Below are 7,147 nucleotides of genomic sequence, written 5' to 3'. Positions count from 1 at the left end.
GGAAGGAGGGAGGGAGGAAGGGAGGGGAGGGAAAGAGAGAAAACTAACTTACACCAATGAGACTATCAGGCCTACTAATGGCTTTTTGCCTTTGTCCTCCAGGTGGGAGAGTCAGTAGAGGAGCGGCCGTGCTCTCCAGCCAAGCATGCTGTGGTCGGATCTGCCCAGCCCTGGAATAGACTCCTTTGCCGGATGGAAAATCCATAAAAGAAAGCTCTTGTGAAAAACTGATTCCCACGCTGACTTAAGTGCACCCAGGTTGGTGTTAAGGCAGTTGCTGGAGAGAGTGGATCTGGTTGGGGGCATGGTCTTGTTCTCTCTGTAAGTGTTTTTGAGCCAGTCCTAAACCAGTGAGAGGTCTTGGCCAGTTATTTGGGAGATTCCCAGATTCGTGGCAGTGAGGCTTTCTGAGTGCTTCCTCAATGCATTGTGTTGTTTTCTTTCCTTTTCTGTCCTTTGTCCCCTTCACCCTCTCTTAGCTTCCTTTTCTCTCCAACAGAGAGGAAGATCTTTAGTACAGTTATGGACAAAGCTACAACCCAAGGCCACCCATGGCGGCCTCAGTAGCCCTGGTTTTGTAGTAGAGTGGGGAGAGAGAGAGAGAGAGAGAGAGAGAGAGAGAGAGAGAGAGAGAGAGAGAGAGAGAGAGAGAAGGAGGGAGAGCTGAGTCCTATCTGAGGCATTATTACTTATCTACGTTCATACTTGGATGGGTGGCTCGTTTCTCTTGGGGTTCCTGGCTGTACACACTTGGTTTGACTAAATTGTAATACTTAGGTTTTGGTTTTCCCCAAACAAAAGCTACTGACCCATTATTTTCAGCAACACGTACATTTGGCATTAAGATCTTCATATAGAAAGGAAACACCTCCACTACAGATGTCTAAATAAATGTGCTATAATAATAGTTCTGTGTATCAGGAGAATGAAACAATGTACAGAAGCCGTTCTGCAGAAGTGTCTGTACAGGGACAGTTACTGCAGGGAGCTGTCAATGGCGAGCACTCAGTAAGGACCGTCGGAGATCATGGACTAGCCTAGCTAACTTTGCATTCCTGATAAGTCACCCAGAGTTCCCCTGGGCAATTCCTGTCACCTCACTTCTAGCCTCTGGAGAAGAGGGCTCACTGAGTCACTCTGGACTATGACATGATCCTGTCCAGTCATGGTCACAGTGGTTAGTGTTTGGAGGCCTCAGGGCTGTCACTGAGAAATATTGAGAAGAGCCTTTGCCTTTTGTGAGGTTGCTCAGCCACAGCTTCTGGAGGAAACTTCATGAGCAGTAAGTTGACCAGGAGGAATAAGAGCAGAAAGATGCGGGAGGGGCAAAAGTTGGGGAAGTAGGGACAAATGAACATAACACGCATATACATGCATATATATGAGCACATATATACAAAGAAATACATATATAAGGCTTCCCAGATATATAATCATGTATAGCCACACATATATACACATATAAGTATATCTGTATATACACATGTACATATATATATATACAAGCACACTCATACATACAGACAACACATGTCTATGTGTATATATATATATTTATATATACCACATGTACACATATACACAATAGAAGAGGCACACATAGACATGCACACATTCTAACATATTCACATAAACAGACACGCATGTGCCTATGTGCTTGCATACAGAGCTTTCACCCCTGAATTAGGCCCAAAGCAACATGTTCTGCTTCTCTTTACAGACAGATTATCTAGTAATCAGGTGACTGTTGCATCTCAGACACCCTGATAGCAGTGACTTCTGGCCTGTGAGGTCTCAAAGTAAAATGACTGTGCGGTGGTCTCTGTTTCCACGGGATGGAAGCTTGGAGGACAGGCCAGTGTGGGGCTAATGCGCAGTGTGGATGTATTGCATCTCTAGATATAAGACAGGTTGCATGGAAGCAGGGATGGAACTCAGTTCTGCTGGGTGGTGGAGGGACTGGCAGAGAGGGCTGGCTGTTAGAGGAGAAATGGGCTTTAGGTTTCAGGAACAGTTAAAAATCTGTTTAACTCAATTACTTGCTTTTTGAGTCTAAAAGGAAGGCTTCCCAGAGCCTATACTTAGAGCAAATTGCTGATAAGGAAGATAATTCCTTATGCTGGTAGTGGTGTCTTATTTACTGTAAATACAATGGCTGGGGAGCAGCCAAATGAGAGGTTGTCAGGAAGCTGCCCGGAGTTTAACAGCCTGGGTATGGCTGGCGCTCTCATCAAACCCTTATTTGGCTTCTGTCGCGGTCAATCCAAGTACATCAGCGATATTTGAAGCCGCCCCCTCCCCGCTCTTGCAAACATTAGACTTTATTTTCATTATTTGATTTTTTTGAAATAATTAACATTACTTACTTATTTTAAATTTAATAGACTTCTTCAGGGGATAAGTTCAGGCCTTTAAGGAATTGAGCAGGAAATACAGTTTCCATATAACTGTCACTGTCTTTCCCTATGATTATTTGTCTTTTATTAGTTTGGCACGATTGCTAGTATTGATATAGTTTATTAAAGTCTGAGATTTATATTAGGTTCATTCTTTGTGTTGTATATTCTTATATTTTTTTTCATTTTCTGTGGTTTGTATATTCTGAAGCCCTTGATAATATATCTTGACATAGATTGTATTGTACTAGTTAATTTTTGTCAACTTGACACAAACTAGAGACACCTAGGGGTAAGGAACCTCAACTGAGGAATTGTCTGCATTGGCTGTAGGCACATCTGTGGCTGTGGGCGTGGCCATGGTTGTGGTAATGGCTGTGGGACATTTTCTTGATTGTTAATTGAAGTATGAAAGCCCAGTCCATTGTGGGTGGTGTTATTTTTGGGCTGTGTAAGAAAAGTATCGGAGCTGGGATTTTTCTTTACTCTTAACTGCGTTTTTAATGTAGAGCCAGCCTTTTGATTGCGATCACATTGACACTATCACAATATTAAGAGCATTGGTTCATGGCCTCATGAACATGGAGTATATTTCCATGTTTTTAGGTCTTTGGTATGTTTGAGTATCATGTTGTTTTCAGGGTTCAACTCTCTCACTCGTGTGTTAAGTTTATTCCCAAGAGATTCATGTTGCTGTTCTTTTGCATACCTTTACAAAGAGGACTTTTAAAAATGTCATTTTTAGATATGCTAGTGACAGATAGAAGCACAGTTGATTTTGTATAATGACCCTGTTTATGACAACCACATTAAGCTTGTTTTTAAGTACTGATAGTGTTTAATAGGGTATATATTTTTTTCTTTTCTAAAGACTGTATTATGTCTTTATGTGTACATGTAGCTGTATGTATGCGTCCACTTCTATACTTCCTTTAGGGAAATGGCTATTCAAATACTTTTCCTACTTTTACACTGGGTTGTTTCTCTCTCTCTCCCTCCTCTTTCTCTCTCTCTTCTCTTTCTCTCTTCTCTCTCTCTCTCTCTCTCTCTATATATATATATATATATATATATACTATATATGTATACTATGTATATATACATATATGTATATATGTATGCTATATATATGTTTACTATGTACACACACACACACAAATATATATATATGGTTTCAATATAAGATTTGTATTCTGTCCCTCTAGCACCTATTTGCTGACTGCCTTCATTAAGTTTCTTTATGGGGGTCTCTCTTCTATGTCTGTCCTAGTTAGGGCTGCTATTCTTGTGATGAAATGCCATGACCAAAAGCAACATGGGGAGCAAAGGGTATATTTGGCTTATGTTTCCACATCACTGTTTATCATTAAACTCAAACTGGGAAAGAACCTGGAGGTAAGAGCTGGTGCAGAGGCCATGGAGGAGTGCTGCTTACTGGCTTGCTCCGCATGGTTTGCTCAGCTTGCTTTCTTATAGATCCCAGGACCACCATTCCAGGGATGGCACCACCCACAATGGACTGAGCCCTTCCCCATCCATCACTAATTAAGAAAAAGCCCTCAAGCTTACCTACAGCAATGTAAGGTGTAATTTTTTATGAAGGCAGTTTCTTAATTGAGGCTCCCTCTTTTCTGATCACTCTAGCTTGTGTTGAATTGTTATCAAATTAACCAATACAAAGTCCTGCAGTGATATAAGTTTCAATTAATCTTAAATTATGTCAATATAGGAAACTATATGTGTAATGCTTTTATTGATGATATCCTTAATGCCTAGAAAGTTTGATGATAATGAAGTTCAGTTTATGGGGTTTTTTTTCCCTTTTTCCTTCTCTCTCCCCCTCCTTCCCTTTCTGTCTCAGAATCTCCCTTTGTAGCAGAGGCTATCATGAAATTTGGTATGTAGTCCAAGCTGGCCCCAAACTGGGGGTATTCCTGCCTCTGTCTCCAGATGGTGGCGTTGCAGGCGTGTGCCAGTATATAAAGCTTACGGCTTTGATGTCATAAAACTGTTTGCTTTAATCAAAGTTCACAGATAGTCTTGTCGCTATTTTTTTAAAGAACTTTTTATTCTTTTAGGCCTTACATCTTAGTCTTTGATCCATTTGAGGTTATTTATGCTGGAAGTCCCAAACTACCTTTCTTTTCTTTTTTTTGCATTTCTATTCTAGCACCATTTGCTGAGCGAGCGCTTTCATCCTTTGCTTGTCATGATACAGTTTAGAAAATCAATTACTCATAGATGTACGGCTTCTTTCTGTGCTTGGCGTGCTTGGATTGTGTGCTTATCCTTAGGCCAGTGCTTTTTTTGCGGTGCAATCTTTCTGTGAAAAAGATGTGAGAACTAGACTTTCATTGTGGCCCATTTCCATAAAAAAAAAAAAAAAAATCGCCTGTTTTCTCAGAGACCTTCTGTCTACATTTTTTCTTCCTTTTTTTTTTTTTTTTTTTTTTTTTTTTTTTTTTTTTTAAAAATTCCAGTGTCCCTTAAATTTTCTTTGATGGTGGAAGACAATGCAGAGCCAATCTAGACGCATCCTCTCGGGCACTTACCTGCTTTCTTTTTGGCACTGGATATCACCCAGCTCTTTCACACGCTGAGCTCAGGTGCTGCCCCAGAGCTGGGGCCCCAGTCCTGTCTTACTTTAAGTCTGAGCAATACTTTGCTTTTCATGAAGAAGATAAAGAATTTGTTGCCTAGTTTCTCTTTGAATAAAACATCGAACTTTCCATGACCTCTACCTTAATCCTCTTTTGGAACTGAAAAAATATAGACAGTTGAGGGTAACCCGTTACCTGCCCTTTATTTGGAATGTTTTTTTTTTGGGGGGATGGGAGCAGTAAAGCTAGGAGGCCAGAAAGATTGATCCACTGAAGTTACGGTACAGTTACGCTGGTGAAGCTTCCAGTCTGTAATCATTTGACCATACACGCAAAATGTGGTCAATATATTCCCATTCACTGAGCCCATGTAAATGTTAAGCGTGAGGGGCCTTTCATTCCTAGAGACCACATTTGGTAAGTGCGCTGATAGAGTTTGGAATATTATATCTTTGATATTTGACTTATCTTTATAGTTTTCGTGTTAAATAACCCAAAATATAAATTTCCTTTAAAAGCCAAGACAGATACTGTATGTAAGTGATGTTTCATCAGCGCTTATGTATTTTAATGCAATTACTGATACCGGAACAAATAGTGCTTTCTGGATCCTGTACTGATCTGAGATGAATAAAAGATTTAGTCTGATTATACTGTTCCAGTAAGTTCTATATTCTTACATGGTAACTCTTCAAAATGGAAATTTACAAATTAATTATGTGCTCAAAGAAGTATCGATTCCCAGCTTCATTCATAAGCAATAGTAGTCTGTTGAATGTTTTTTCACACGGACAGTATCTAAATAAGTAATTGATTTAAATAAGTAAAAAACGAGCATCAACACTGTGCTAGCTTGCATTACAAAATTGTTCTGTGTAATTTGCCTGCTCAGCCCCTTTTGAGAATAAAAGATGATGGTTTTTATTATAACTGTCATGTGGCTCATGCCCATCTGAGGACGAAATTTAGTGTCCCAGTAAGTTATTCCATATTGACTTCATAAGTTAAATTTTTTTAAGGATGCTTAACTCTCATAGAGTTAGTTACTGCCACACCTCTTTTTCTGGTGTCCGGTTCAACTGTCTGAGTGACTGGGGAAGTCGGACAATAATTAGTGACTTTACCAAGGTTTTTCTTAGAAATAAAATGCCAACCACAGCTTTTTGGTTCTTCATTCCTAATTCTCAGAGAGGATCGGAAGTGGCCTCTGGTCTTGAGTAAGCGTTTACTTAGGAGAGATAAGGGACGCTGAGTTAGATCTACTTATTAAAGTGCAATTCTATTAAGTTCCAGAGGAATGTGGTAAGATGCACTGTGTAGAAAGCTGCTGTTGAGAGTTCCAGGGGAGACAGAATGAAGCATCCTTTAGTGAGAGACAGCCAGAGTACCAGCCCTTCCAGGGTGGAGAGGGTACGTACATGCTTGTAACATTCCATTGAGTATGCCCTGTATGCTAAGTACTGAAGCACTTCTTAGTTTTGTTCTTTAAAACCATCATGTGAGGAGATGATATTACCTTACTTTTTAAATGGCTACAGAAATTAGAGATAAGATAGCAAATGATCTTTTTCAAGTCTTCTATCTCCTCATTTGAATCCAGAGCTGACCAAGTGGCTCGTAAAGATCCCTGCTGCCAAGCCTGATGTTATGAGTTCAGCCCCCAAGAATCTACATGGTGTAAGGAGAGAGCCGATTCCCATAAGTTGTTCTCTCTCTTTTGCTTTCATTCTTGCTCTCTCACGAAATAATTAATAACTGAAACCAGATAATTTTTCCTCTCAAACCCCATGACATATCCATATAAATAATGGCACTCCTACAAGGTAGGTAGGACGCAGCAACCTCTAAGCATCACTGTATCTCTCTCATTTCCTAAAATGATAACTAGTGAGGTTTAGAGGCTCGACCGAAGTAATAGCTGAATCGGATACTGAGGAATTCCCAGAGACAGTGTTAAACATTTATGTAGGCTAAGTCTGGGAAAGTGGCCTTTCGTTATTTCTGATGAAATAGTGGGAAGGCTCAAGGGGGTCAGTGGGTAGGGGTTTCAAACACTTTTATCTGTGAAATGCCTCATCTCACTCTCAGAGGTGGAAATAAAAATGCAGAGCATGCTTACGAGTCTCCCTATGTTTCTTTTCCTGGATGATG

General features: G+C 40.1%; 1 protein-coding gene across 15 annotated transcripts in view; it reads left to right on the top strand.

Moving 5' to 3' along the window:
• Positions 1-7,147, top strand: part of Apbb2 (amyloid beta precursor protein binding family B member 2) — a 337,969-nt gene that overhangs the window by 71,679 nt on the left and 259,143 nt on the right. For all 15 annotated transcript variants that reach the window (XM_031342505.1, XM_031342497.1, XM_031342500.1 and 12 more), the window contains one exon: positions 103-258. The gene's annotated coding sequence lies outside the window, so the exon portion shown is untranslated. The remainder of the gene's footprint in view (positions 1-102; positions 259-7,147) is intronic.

This window comes from Mastomys coucha, unplaced genomic scaffold (genome assembly GCF_008632895.1).
Source record: "Mastomys coucha isolate ucsf_1 unplaced genomic scaffold, UCSF_Mcou_1 pScaffold22, whole genome shotgun sequence".
In the NCBI taxonomy this organism is placed as follows: domain Eukaryota; kingdom Metazoa; phylum Chordata; class Mammalia; order Rodentia; family Muridae; genus Mastomys; species Mastomys coucha.
This window is presented reverse-complemented; position numbering and strand designations above follow the sequence as displayed.